Source organism: Cetorhinus maximus, chromosome 16, assembly GCF_964194155.1.
Source record: "Cetorhinus maximus chromosome 16, sCetMax3.hap1.1, whole genome shotgun sequence".
NCBI classification, from domain to species: domain Eukaryota; kingdom Metazoa; phylum Chordata; class Chondrichthyes; order Lamniformes; family Cetorhinidae; genus Cetorhinus; species Cetorhinus maximus.
In genome coordinates this window covers 73248273-73263847 of record NC_135894.1, presented here as the reverse complement: position 1 = coordinate 73263847, position 15575 = coordinate 73248273, and the positions used below count along the sequence as shown (strand labels likewise).

The 15575-nt window shown below is 46.8% G+C and overlaps 1 pseudogene; it reads left to right on the top strand.

The window, feature by feature from the left end:
* Window positions 1-4012: 4012 nt before the first annotated feature.
* Window positions 4013-15575, top strand: part of LOC144691884 (NXPE family member 3 pseudogene) — a 20445-nt pseudogene continuing 8882 nt past the window's right edge.

Genomic DNA, 15575 nt, shown 5'->3' with positions numbered 1-15575 from the left:
ACTAATGGATGCAAAGTAAGGCCCGACCAGAATCGTCCCCCCACTTCAGATTTACCATTACGCCAGCGGGAAAACATGCCAGCCCAGGGCACATCTGGACGAGTGTGACATGCAGAAGTCAGAGCTTACCGTTAGGGCCTTTCTCAGATTGTGGACATCAGAGGAGAAGAAGATGCTGGAGGCCTACAGCGATCAGACCCTGGAGCAACACATGCACCACATGCTAGGTGGATCTTCATGCACATGGTTCCACTGCAAAGCAGCTCTCAGGAGGTGAGAGGTCTCCAAGCAGTGGTTTCGACTTTGCTGAGGCGTCGGATCTTCATGGACTTCGCTGATGCTTTGGTCCTGCTTCGGAACTTCAGGTTCTTGGCCATGGGATCACGCCATCTTCCAGGGACTTCGCCATGGGCTCACACCATCTTCCACGGACTTTGCCATGGGTTCACGCCATCTTCCAGGGACTTCGCCATGGGCTCACACCATCCACCAGGGACTTCGCCATGGGCTCACGCCATCTTCCAGGGACTTCGCCATGGGCTCACACCATCCACCAGGGACTTCGCCATGGGCTCACGCCATCTTCCAGGGACTTCTTGATGTGCTGATGCCATCTTCCAGGGCCTTCACCATGGGCAGGTATGGATGATCGGCGAAGGGAGTTGGTGGGGGTGACAAAGGTCGGGGTGTGAGTGTGAGGAAGGTGTACCTGTAGGAGGGTAATGTTGTGAGGGAGGAGGGCCAAAGTTGTTACTGGGTAGGGGGGGTGAGGTTGGGAAGGGGACACAAAGGTATGGGGGAGTAAGTGTGTGAGGGGGGTGGGCAAAGGTGTCGGGGATGAGGTTGGGAGGCAGGGGGCAAAGGTGTCAAGAGGGAGTGAGGTTGTGGGGGAGAAGGTGTAGGGGGGGAGGAAGGTGTAAAGGGGGTGTACAGAGGGGGGAAGGATAAGATGGGAGGAAGGTTTAAGGTAGGGGCGAAACTTCCAGGTGAATGTGAAAGAGAGGGGTCTGTGGAGTCAATGTGAGCCCCCTGGGGAGTGAACTCAGGATGGGTATGGTAGGAGGGAATGGTGAGTGTGAAAGAGAGCAGAGGGAGCCGGTAGGGTAGGAGGGTGAGGGTGTGTTGGTACCGGTAGAAGAGGCGGCAAGGGCGGGGACACGGAGGCACCTGGGGGTAGGAAGGAGGACGTGGAGGTCAAGGTCGATTGGGGTGGGGTTTTCAAGAAGGTAGGAAATGTGCACGTTCACCTGGACATCCATTAACGAGAAGGATTTGGGCTATAGGGTAATGGTGAGGAGGTCAAAGGTGATGCCGGAGGGTGGGGGTTTGACTGTGATGGGGGAAAGGGCATGGGTGACTGGGGGAGGGGAAAGGACAGGGAGTTAATCAAAAATGACCACTATGCTGTGCAAATCAAAAGTGAGAGGAGCCTCATGTTGGACAGGCACAGGTGCTGCATAAGAGTGCAACCAATGGGTGGAAGGAGATGCAGGTCAGCTCAGATGGACAACTGTGGGTAAAGGGGAACCGATGGACGTACTGCACTTAGATTTCCAGAAGGCATTTGATAAGGTGCCACATCAAAGGTTGTTGCGAAAGATAAAAGCTCATGGATAGAAGATTGGCTGGCTAAAGAAAGCAGAGAATTGGCATAAATGGGTCTTTTTCTGGTTGGCAGGATGTGACAAATGGTGACAAGAGGGATCAGTGTTGGGGCCTCAACTTTTTATAATTTATATAAATGACTTCGATGAAGGTACTAAATTTGCTGGCGACACAAACATAGGTAGGAAAGTAAATTGTGAAGAAGACATAAGGACAAAGGGACATAGATAGGTTAAGTGAGTGGACAAAGATCTGGCAAATGGAGCATAATATGGGCAAATGTGAAATTGACCATTTTGGCAAAAAGAATAAAGAAGCTTATTATCTAAATGGTGAGAGGTTACAGAGCGCTGAGATTCAGAAGGATCTGGGTGTTGTAAAAAATTGGGGTCTTGAATAAACAGATATTTTCTGCATAACACCCCCTAAAAAGCTTTCTAAAAGGGCAACAATTTTTAAACACTCTGTGGAAACAGGCAAGGTCACTTAGTTCATGTTGACATTCCTAAGTTAAGATGGCATCTTCTGTACCCCCTACCTATACAATTGTTTAAGAAGGACCAGAATGCCCTTCAGCAAGATGTAAGCTAAAATACTGACCTCGAGTGGGGTGACACACAAGGTGGATGGTAACCACCCTGATGTTTTGAGTACCTCTCCTGTATTCATTGGTCAGAATTGTTAGATAGATGATTGATGCTGGGTAAGCTACCAGCCCCCCAAAAAGGGTATAGAGATTGGTGTCATACGGGTGGTAGTGGGCTGAGGTATTGCTGAGGTGCTGGTGAGAGGCTGAGGTGCTGATGAGATGACAGTGCTCATTGAGCAGCTGCCTTCCTCAGATGGAAGATGGACCAGAGGAGGAGGAGGAAGATGAAGAGATCGAGGGAAGAGTTTCCTAACACTTCAACTAGAAAGCAAAATGCTGTTATAGCAAGCTGTTATGGGTCTTAGACATTTTCTGTCTAATTCGTTAATGTATCATATCTAAACTGTTGTTTCTTAATAAACTCAATAAAATATCTTAAAATTACTTATGACTAGTTGAGTGCCTATTTAGGTATCTGTGGTCCCGAAACCAGAAATCTTACAGTGTCCTAGTGCATGAATCACAAAAGGTTAGTATTCAGGTACAGCAAGTCCTTAGGAAAACTAATAGGATGTTATTTTTATTGTGGGGGGAATTGAATACAAAAGTAGGGAGGTTATGCTTCAGTTGTACAGGGCACTGGTGAGACCACATTTGGAGTACAGTGTACAGTGCTGGTCTACTTATTTCAGGAAGGATGTAAATGCGTTGGAAGCAGTTCAGAGAAGGTTTACTAGACCAATACCAGGAATCGGTGGGTTGTCTTATGACAGACTAGGCTTGTATCCACTGGAGCTTAGAAGAGTCAGAGACGACTTGATCAAAACCGTTAAGATCCTGAGGGGTCTTGACAGGGTGGATGTGGAGAGGATGTTGCCTCTTGTGGGAGAATCTAGAACTAGGGGTTAAACGGTAACTAGGGGTTACTGTTTAAAAATAAGGGATCGCTCAGAGGCGAGGAGAAATTTTTTTTCTCAGAGGGTCGTGAGTCTTTGGAACTCTCTCCCTAAAAAAGGCAGTGGAAGCAGAGTCTTTGAATATTTTTAAGGCAGAGCTAAATAGATTCTTGATTAACAAGGGGGTGAAAGATTATTTGGAATAGGCAGGAATGTGGAGTTGAGGTCACAATCAGATCAGCCATGATCTTATTGAATGGCAGAGCAGGCTTGAGGGGCTGAGTGGTCCACTCCTGCTCCTAATGTGTATGTTTGTATGTAACCAGCAGGCAACATTGAGAATGCTCGGGACAGTGAGATGAGCGTGATGGATGAAGGCTCTGCGTTCGTGGGAGAGTGCTTACACAAGGCTCCAAAAGACCTTGCCACATACACACTTCTCCCTCCAGATTCACTCCTAGAAGGGCTGTGTGCAGCTGAACTGCTAGTGGGGGGATGGGGGTGGCAGATGCAGGGGGAACACTCGCCAAGCCTGTCAATGAAGCTGAAAGATAACATTGTACATTATTCAGTGAAAGTGAATAGATTTTCAGATTGTAAAGTGACAAAATGTGTTCACCAATGCAACCACTTGTAATCAAAATTTCTTAACTTTTCTAGGCCTACCACTTCTTCTAGGTGCTGCTCTGACATCCACAACAAGGGTGGAGACAGCCTGAGCAGTGGTTGGCCCTGTTGCTTCTGATGACTTTAGCGTGCGTCCATTGGAGAGCCAAGGCCTTGAGGGCCCCTGCTTTAGCTGTCCTCCTGTGGGCCAGCTGCTCTCTCTATGGTGACGGAGGACAATGTTGAGGGGTTCACAGGCAAAGGGGATTCACAGGGAGCGGACAGCCCCTGAGATTCCTGAGTGGATGACCCAGGGATGTCCAGCTACAGCTCCTCCTCCATTCGGGTGCTCGAGGGCCCCGGCCTGACTCCTTTAGAGGGAGGAACACCTGGAGGGATGCTGGAGTGCTTCATTTCCCCCTCACGTTGCCACTGTAAGCACTCACCCATTGTTGCTGTGATGGAGTGCAGGTCTGTGCGTATATTGGCATTCTGCGCAATCAGGGTCTTGATGGCAACCACCATCCTTCTCGCCGACACCTCCATGCACACACATGTGGGCGCCACTTTATCAGAGAACAGGCGGGTGCACTCCTCTGACTCACATGCTGCCCTGCTAAGAGCATTCCAACAGCTCTGCCTGATGTTGCCCTGCCTTATGCTGACTCTCCACAATGAGTTGGAAAGCCGAATCCAGAGGCTCGTCATCTGACTCCGAACTGACAGATGCCTCTTCCCCAGATGTCCTCCGAGTGACGGGGAGCTTGGCGGCACCTGCTCCCTCCTGCTGCAGACATGTATCCATGCAGTGACCACCAGATTGTGAACTCGAGCCTGCTCCAGATCTAGGTCCCATTGAAATGTGTGTCTCTGCGCTGGCGCAGGGTGTGGGTAAGCACTGTGACAGGTCTTCCAGGCTGCTTATTTTCAGCTCTTCAATGGAGGAGGTATCCTCTTGGCTCGAGCTGAGGATGTGGATGGAGCTGAGGGACTGGCTGGGCTGAGGGTGTCGGTCGCTTGGCAGAGCTCCCTGTGAGCCAAAGTAGAGATAATTAGTGCATGGCAGCAGAGTCAAAAACGGGAGAGAGAGCAGTCACTGTTGCGTTGAGAGAGGGATGGTGTGGTGCAGGATCCTCACGTGGGTGTTCACCACAACCCTCACTGTCGCCACAATGAATGTAGCTTTGTTACTAAGGGAACAGAGTGCGACATTGAAACCTGTTTTGAATAAAAATGTTTCAAACTATTCTGAATCCTGTCATAGTTTCACCATTTTCGAAGAGTGGCAGTTCAGTCCTGTTAAAGCCCAGGACCCACTCCCCTTCCAGTATGACCAAGAACATGCAAAACCCTCCAGTGCTGCAACACCTCATGAATACTCTTTCTCAGTAAATATCAAAAACTTACCTGGAGCCTGGCTTGTGTTGCCTCCTATTTGCTTTTCTGTCCTGGATTGTTTGAATTGATAAGAAATAAAACTGAGTACACAAATAAAAGGACTTAAAAATAATATTCAAAACCACCGATTTCTGGTTTTCACAGACTAATGGACACAGTTGTAAAGTTCAGCCCCTCAGTATCAGGAAGAATCCAGGATACCGAATAATAAAAAGACAATTTGACCCATTCAGTCTCCATGCTGAGGTGACCGTGATATACACAGGACGGAATCTCCACTCTGGAGACAAGTGCAGTTGCGGGTGGGGAACGCGGTGCATGTTGTGCCTGACAGCGTGGCGGGTTCCGCGCCAGATCGTCCGCTTCTCAGCTCATTACACACGCGTGTAATGTGAAGGGCATCGTATCTCGTGAAGGGGCGGGCCGGGATTTGTCCACCCTGATGTTTCACTGAGCAACAGCACCACCTGGTGGAGCCCTGAGTCATTCCGATCTGGAAGTTTTCAGGTTCGAGTTCCTGTTGGGTTAGTTGATCTCAGCTGGAGGGAGAGAATGGGCACTATAATTAGCCTCTATGCCTTGAGCTGCAGAGGAGAGGAAAAAAAAATAAAACAACCATGTCCATTGACTATTCAATAATGCCCCCGTGCTGGAAAACTTATGTGCACTGGATTAAATAAAAACAGAAAATGCTGGAATAGTCAGCAGATTTGGCGGCATCTGTGGAGTAAGAAACAAAGTTAATGTACAGGTTGATGACCTTGATGCTGAGTATTTCCACAATTTTCTGTTTTTATTTCAGATTTCCAGCATTTTCAGTATTTTGCTTTCGGGTGTGGCCACTGGGTGTTGTATGAGGATCATATGGGGTTTTGCTTGTGATACCAATTACAGTTGGCTTCTCTTCTGTCTGTAACCTCAGGTGTCCCCCATGGATCTATCCTTTTCCCGCTCCTATTTCTCATGTACATGCTGCCCCTTGATAACATCATCCAGAAGCACAGCATTAGTTTTCACATGCATACTAACAGTATCCAGCTCCAACTCCCCATGATCCTCAACTGTCTCTAAATTATCAGACTGCTTATCCGACATCTAGTACTGGATGAACAGAAATTCCCTCCAATTTTATATTGGGAGACTAAAGCCATTGTCTTCTGTTCCCCTTTCCAAATTCCATTCCACAGTGATTGATTCTATTCCTCTCCCACCAGGCTGTTCACAACCTTAATGCCATATTTGACTCCAAAATGAACTAGTGACGACAGATCCACGCTATCACTATGACCGCATTTCCACTTTCGTTACATTGCCCAACTTCACCCTGCCTCAGATCATCTCCTGCAGAAACACTCATTCATGCTTTTGTTGCCAGTAGACATGACTATTCCAATGCTCTGCTGGCTGGTCTCCCACATTCTACTCTCCATAACCTTGAGGTCATCCAAGATGCTGTTGTTCACTTGTACCAAGTCCAGCTCATCTATCACCTTGCGCTCGCTGACTTACATTGACTCCTGGTAAAGAAACATCTCGTGGCAGAATTCCCAGCCTCTGAACTGCTCTTGGCTCATTGGTAACACTCAGTAAGTTGATAGTGGGGGATTCAGCGATGTTAATGCCATTGAATGTCAAAGGGAGATTGTTAGATATTTTCTTATTGGAAATGGCCCTTTTGTGGGGTGAATGTTACTTGTCACTTATCTACTCAAGCCTGGATATTGTCCAGATTCTGCTGCATTTGGACATGGACCGCTTCAGTATCTGAGGAATCACGAATGGTGCTGAACATTGTGCAATCATCAGTGAACATCCTCACTTCTGACCTTATAATGGAAGGAAGGTCATTGGTGAAGCAGCTGAAGATGAATGGGCTGAGGAATTCCTGCAGAGATGCCCTGGAACTGAGATAATTGACCTCCAACAACCACAACCATTTTCCTTTGTGCTAGGTATGACTCCAACCAACGGAGAGTTTTCCCCCTGACTCCCATTGACTCCAGCTTTGCTCGGGTTCCTTGATGCCACACTCTGTCAAATGCTGCCTTGATGTCAAGGGCAGTCACTCTCACCTCACCTCTGGAGTTCAGCTCTTTTGCCTATATTTGAACCAAGGTCCGAGCGGAGGGCATTTAAGAATCAATCACATTGCTGTGGGTCTGGAGTCACATGCAGGCCAGACCAGGTAAGGTGACAGATTTCCTTCCCTGAAGGGTACTTAGTGAACCAGGTGGGTTTTTATGACAATTGACGATGGTTTCATAGTCGCCATGACTGAGGCTAGCTTTTTTAAAATGCCAGATTTTTAAAAAATTGAATGTAATTTCCACCAGCTGCCATGGTGGGATTTGAACCCAGAGCTTTAATCTGGACCTCTGGATTCCAATCCAGTGACATTATCACAATCCCACTGCCTCCTTTACACTGCTTTTTTCCAGAGACACCCACAGGGCAGTGAGGCTATTTCCCCAGAGCTGGGGTTCTGGATTGTGGACATCAGAGCGTAATCACATGCTAGTGGACCTACCGTCTGGGGACCAGACCTCCTCCGAGACACCTGTAGTTTAGACAGGGCCTGTGAGGTATCCAGTTTACATATGTCACCATGGGGAGGCAGTACACAGGGCTTGCTGACAAAGAGACTATGTCCTGGCAGGGACAGGCTAACACACTTGCCTCTCTTTTTCACAATACTTGTTCTGCTAACCAGTGGTAAGAGCTGAAAGTGAGAGGTGAAAAGCAGACAAACAACTACACACCACCCACTAAACTAACACACCTGATGCATTGCATCAGCCAGAGATATATTGATGTATAAATGTATACATGTACATAAAGTACGGGCACAGGCAGAAAGACAGTTTAGTTTATAGAGGTTCACAATGTGTAATAATTTTCCTCAGCAATTAAGAGCTAGCAAGTGAATAAAGACTCGTCTCCAGTGTTATATCCTTCACCAGTTGCCTATCCAAGTTTTAACCCAAACTTCCCTTCCAATGACAGGCCCTGGGTTTTATTTCTTTGTGCATCTTGTAATATTTCCTACACATCAGTAGCAGTTGCATTGTGTCTTAGCGTGTTAAGTAATGTTATCTAATCTGTTTTAGGTCTCAAAATTTTCAATCTTCACAATCCTAAAAATATCCTAAAAATTTTGGCCCTCATCTTGCTGTGTACTTGGAAAACAACATCATGTAGAATATCGACCTCATGGCCCACCAATCCGATTCAACACTGTTTCGAGCCAGGACCTGCACTACATTGCAAATGAACTGGATGAAATTAAAGGAGGAAAGGACACCATTATAGCCATCACCTTATGGTCTCATTTCAGCACTTTTCCAGTAGAAGTCTATATCCGAAGACTACAGAATATCCGGAGATCAATTCTACAATTGTTAGGCAGGAATCCGGATACAGTGGTTGTTATGAAGACTGCCAATGTCCAGGCCCTTCCAGGAGAAGTCAGTCTGTACAACAGTGACTGGTACTCCTACCAACATGATTTAGTGATGAGGAAGATGTTCACAGGCATCAATGTGGCATTTGTGGACGCCTGGGAGATAATACACACACACGCACATGGATGCATATACACATACACATGCACACGGACGTATATACACATACACGCATACACACGGGTGTATATACACACACACGCACACACGAGTGTATATACACACACACACACACGCACACACGGGTGTATACACACACACGCACACACGGGTGTATACACACACACGCACACTCGGGTGTATATACACACACACACACACGCACACACGGGTGTATATACACACACACGCACACACGGGTGTATACACACACGCACACACGGGTGTATATACACACACACGCACACACACACACACACGGGTGTATATACACACGCATATTCAGACACACGGGTGTATATACACACACACGCACACTCGGGTGTATACACACACACACACACGCACACACGGGTGTACACACACACACGCACACACGGGTGTACATACACACACACACACACACGGGTGTATATACACACACACACACACGCACACACGGGTGTACACACACACACGCACACACGGGTGTACACACACACACGCACACACGGGTGTACACACACACACGCACACACGGGTGTACACACACACACACACGCACACACGGGTGTATACACACACACACACACGCACACACGGGTGTACACACACACACGCACACACGGGTGTACACACACACACGCACACACGGGTGTACACACACACACGCACACACGGGTGTACACACACACACACACACACACGGGTGTATACACACACACACACACACGGGTGTACACACACACACACACACACACACACACACGGGTGTATACACACACACACACGCACACACGGGTGTATACACACACACACACACACGGGTGTACACACACACACACACACACGGGTGTACACACACACACGCACACACGGGTGTACACACACACACACACACACGGGTGTATACACACACACACACACACACGGGTGTACACACACACACGCACACACGGGTGTACACACACACACACACACACGGGTGTACACACACACACGCACACACGGGTGTACACACACACACACACACACACACGGGTGTATACACACACACACACACACACACGCACACACGGGTGTACACACACACACACGGGTGTACACACACACACACACACGGGTGTACACACACACACACACACACGGGTGTACACACACACACACACACACGGGTGTACACACACACACACACGCACACACGGGTGTACACACACACACACACACACACACGGGTGTACACACACACACACACGCACACACGGGTGTACACACACACACACACACGGGTGTACACACACACACACACGCACACACGGGTGTATACACACACACACACACACACACACACACGGGTGTACACACACACACACGGGTGTACACACACACACACATGCATGGGTACATATACAGATACACACACACACGCACAATCAGAGATACACACAGAGAAAAAGACATAGGTACACACATGTATATAGAGGACACAAATACAGGTACAGTCACACACACAGGGTAGAATTTTCCCCCCGTTAGGGAGGTTGTGTGGGGGCGGGCACGAACCCGATCGGCATCCCCGTGCCGCCATTTTACGTGGGCGGGCCAATTAAGGCCCACCCAGCGTGACGCTGGCCCGGAAGCGCTGAGTGTTCCCTGTGCGGGCGGGGTAGGGGTTCCCTGAGTCGGGAGTGTGCTCTTTCGTGCTCGTGTGTAAAAGAGCGCAGAAATCGCCCTGCGGTGCCTCAGGAAGATTAGTTTTAAGTTTTAACAGTTCAATAAAGTGTTGTAAAAATTTTTTACGACATGTCCCCTCATGTGAAACTGTCACATGATCTGGGACATATGCAGTAATTTTAATAAAAATTTTTCTGAAGACTTTACATCATTCGTGAAACGTCATCCCGCCCGTGGATGAGGTTCCATGAAAAATGCGAAGGCCGCCTGGGCTCTTCACCTTAAGGTTGGACGGGCAGCTTTCTCAATAGGTTTAACCAGTTCATTAATGGCCTTAACAGGCCTTTGACAGTTCGGCGGGCGCACAGCTGCATGCCCACCAAACTAAAAATCTAAATGACGCGCGGTGACATTGGGACGCACCCCAACATCACCGCGCATCATTTTACACCTCGGTGATCAGGCCCTGCCCCAGCTCGCCGAGCCGAAGATTCAGCCCAGAGATACAAAACTCACTGGCAATATATCCGTTTAATGTTGCTAGTTTCATTATAACGTGGTTTGCCACAGACTTCCTTTTCTGTGGCCTGCATGCACCCTTGACCTTTCCACCAGCACTTCCACATTTGCCCTCAGTCTCTCTTTCCACTACTCCCAGCTAGCTCACTCGGTAGAGCATGAGAGTTTTAATATCAGGGTCGTGCGTTCGAGCCCCACGCTGGGTGCTGTAGTACTTTCAAAGTCTGAATAAGGGTCGTATGGACTTGAAATGTTCTCTTTCCACTACTCCCAACCTTGCCTCCCAGACTTGTTTCCTGCCCTTGCTTCTCTCCCCTGCTTCCTGCTCTTACTACCTGCCCTTGTCTCCCGGTCTTGCTTCATGGCCTTGATTCCCAGCCTTGCTTCCTGCCCTCTGTTCTTACATTAGTCCCCAGGGTCTGTTGTTCAGCTGCTCCCTTCTCCTAGCTCCTGGCTCCCCTTTTGAACCCACAATGAAGTCCTCGCTCCATCTAGTGGCCAAAGTTGGTCAGTGCCGGTAGCTCTGGGACTTCAGCTGCTACTGTCATTGACTAACCTCTGCCACTAGATGGAGCCTGATCATTCTAAATGTATTGTACTGTAGCTGAGTGCAATTTTTAAAACATTTTACATTTATTTTATATTTAGTTAGGTATGTTATTTAGCAACTTATTTCAGCTAGGAGTGCACAGTACTGCACATTTATATTACAGTATTTCAACTTGTACATTGATTTTGTAAGAAATTAGGGCCTTGAAGAAGTTTGTATCTTCTGCATAGTATAGAACCCGTATGAGATTAGCTAATACAACATTGATTCTCTCTCTCTGGAAATGTCAGAGTTACTTGGTTCTGGCTTCCATGTTGATATTCCTAAATTGGTAAGATGGTGCCTCATGTACCCCCTTATCCATGTAAGTGTTTAGAAAGGGCCAGGAAATAACGCTCAGCATGATGTAAACTAAAAACCTGACCTTGAGCTGGGTGACGGACAGGGGAGGAGGTGACCACCCTGACATTTTGCGCCCTTGTCCTGTATCCATTGATCATAAGGGTTTGAATAAGGGATCGACTCTGGGTAAGCTACCAGTCCCCAGGAAAAGGTTAACAAGTGCTCAGGGACTGGGGCAGTCCTTGTCAGATGGCAGTGCTTGTCAGGCCTTCTACAGATGGAGGATGGACCAGAGGAGGAGGAGGAAAACCGAGGGAAGAGTTCCCTATCACTTTGACTGGAGAGCAAAATGCTGCTTTCACAAGCTACTGAAATCAGCACACTCGGTGCCAACCATCCATTCATCCCCTGGGATCAGTGAATCACTCTCAACTGTCACGGGTCATTTGCTCCATCTGTCTAATTAATTAATGCATCATATCTATACTGTTGCTTCTGAATAAACTATCTTAAAATTACTTACGAATAGCTAACTGCCTATCTTAGGCAGCTGTGGCTCTGTGGCTTACAGGTTGGTGTCGGAAGTGGGATCCAGAGTAGTCGAGGTGTTATTAGAATTTGAGAAGCAACAGTCTTAGGTTGTGATTAAATGCATGGAGTAGTTATCAAGTGAAGCCAGCGACCACAATGGCATTGGCACATGCTGGGGAATGATTGATAGAGAATTTGACTGCGTAAATAGGCAGGCCTGGAGTGAGAGATAAGCTGGGAGGTGTAGAAGAGTGCAATGGAGATTACAAGTGCTTCTTCGTTGGACTTTCTAAAAAGATTTTGAAAGGAAAGATTAAACTGAAAGTAACCCAGGCTAAGTTGGTCTATGGTGCATGTGTATTTGTCTTACAGCTGAATAAAAAGTACAAATAATTCAGGGAGCAGGTCAGTAAGTTACAAAAGGAGTTGACCCATTCAATCAGTTATAGTGGGAACAGGAGGCACATGATGGAGCATGTTATACAAGATAAAAAGCTTGGCCAAACACTGGAACCCATGAAGGTTGAAGTGACTTAATCTCGTTGTATCAAAAAACATTAGTTGAGAAACACTACTTGTCTGACATCCAACCCTGGCTGAGAAGAGCCAACTAAATATTGGGAAGAGTAAAGCCATTGTCTTCTCTCCCTGTCACCATATCCATTTCTCTCCCTTATCACTATCTGAATCTGAACATGACCATTCACAACCTTGATATCCTACTTGACCCCGAGATGAACATCCAACCACATAACCACTCCATCACCAAGAACACTTACTTGCACCTCGGTAACATCATCAATGTTGACCCCACTTAACACTCACTTATGCCTTTGTTGCCTCTTGACTGGCTATTCCAATGTTTTGCTAGCTGGCCTCCTGTCTTTCCCCCTCCATAAATTTGAACTTTATTTCAATCGGTCGCCTTGTTTTTGTGTGTTACCATGTCTTGATGAGGTTTTGCTTATTCTACAAGTGACTTGAGATAGTCAGTATATAGTTTTTTCTTGAAACTATTTATTAAGAGCAAATTACAAAGACCTCTTGAGGAGTACATGGTGTTCAGGACACAGACCGTTCTGCATCTTGCTCTCTTGGAGTCTCTTGGTCATCTCTCTTGATGTCATGCATACATCATTATAAACATCATTGCCTCATTAACATAACCATTAACCCTTTACTCTACATCTGTCCTCCCCCAAGAATAATCTTGAAACTGTTACATTCTTTTGTTGAACTATTCACATTACATTCCCAGCAGCTTCCCCCCCCCTCCCCCCCCCACTCCTCCCCCTCGCCAAGTCACTGTCACCAAAGGCTTCAATCTCCAACAGTGTTCTCTGCTCTCTTGGGGGATGTGTCGGACATCTGTGTTCCCTGATCTTCTGCTTGGAAGACAAGCACATTGGTGGAGTAGGACAGCAGCTTCTCACGACTGTCGATTCATGGGGCTGCGGCTCTTACAGCAACCTGATCACAAAGGGTTTGAAAACCAATCAAGGAGACACTGGCTCAAGAGAGAAATCTTCAGGACTCAGACGATCACAACTCCTTGAAAAGGGAGAGAACAAACTGACATTCTCGCTGTAATCTTCTTCTTCTGCATTGCACACTGGGGAAAGGCTTGAGAAAATGAAGCACTTTTAACTCCTCTGAAGAACTTTGCAGCTGTAACATTCACTGCTGCTGTGATGATGAAAGAAGTATTCAATACCTGAGAAATGACTGAATTTTGGTAGATGAAAAGAAGAATGAAAAACATCCTGAAGGCATTTCAGGATACGAAGAAAAGAAGCCTTTGCCTACTGCACTCAGGTAGGATTTTCACTGTCTGTAGGTAGTGGTATCATTTCCACACTTGTTTCAGCGTGAGGCTGCTCCACTGTAGGCAATGGGATCACGAAGTCAGCATGAGAAACCAGGATGGCCACATCTTCAACAATGGAATAAACCTCTGGGCCAGGGTCTCTATGAAATTCCTGCGGAATACTCTTCAGGTGTAGGAGCTCTGTAGTTCAGGCCTCTGCTTCTTCTTTACTGATGGAAGGTTTGGGTGTATCCATGACTTGTTGGTGAGATTCAAGTGTGAGCTGCAGCTCACATCCATACAAATTAAGAAACTCTGAACTTTCTCTATTGGTTTGATCCAACTTGGAGTTGAGGATCTCGTTCTCCCTGAACAGCTCACTGATGTCAGCCGGCAATAGTTGATGTATGACATCGATGGGCTGAGTGGAATAAGTACACAAATTCACCTCTTCCTTACCATCTTCAACATCTTCAGCTCCTCAAGAAAGACAACAGAGACTTCAGAAGCATTGACAGTGGAGCTAAAGAGCATAGTAAGATCTAGGACCTCTTCTTCTAACAAATCAACTGCTTCTGCAATGGCTTCACCCTCCTGAACTCTGTCAGGAAAGAGCCAGCCAAGGTATAGAGGCTTCTCTAGAGGATGGTCACCATCTTTTTCAGTGCCTCTTGTTTCCACCTCTTCTAGCCTGTCTTTGAAGAGATGTAAGAGATCTGCAATATCCTCCCTGTGGTCCAGTGGATGAAGTTCCTGCAATTCTCCTTGATCTCTGCACTCCTCCAATTCTGCCCTCTTATTTAACACGGATTTAAATCATTCCAACATTGACCGTCATACCTTCAGAAGGCTGGACTCTGAAATTCCCACTCTAAACCTCTCTGCAAATCTACCTCTCTTCTTTAAAATGCTCCTTAGAACTTATCGCTTTGACCAAGCTTTAAATCACCTGTCCTAATTTTTCCTTATAAGGCTCCGTGTTAATTATTTTTGATAATGTTCCTGTGAAGCACCTTGAGATTTTTTATAAACGCATCATACAAATGCACGTTGTTGTTGTTGATGTGCAAGTTCATCCAGTTAGGACCCATAAAGATAAATCACAGTGTTTCCTAAACACTGAGAAGCTAAGAAATATGGATAATCAAAGAGATTTAGGGGGTGTAGTACAGAAACTATTAAAAGTTAGTGGACAGATGCAAAAACATAAGAAAATGGCTAATAGAATGTTAACCTGTATCTCAAGGGGGCTGACAAATCTTCAACTTCAATCCATCTTCCCACACTATCCCCAATACCGTTGATTCCTTTTGTTTCCAAAAATCGACCAATCTCTAGGCTAGAGAATTCCAAAGATTCTCAATCCTCGGTGTGAAGAAATTTCTCCTCATCTCAGCCCAAAATGGCCGACCGATTATTCTGAGTCATGACCCCTAGTTCTAGGCTCCCCAGCCAGGGA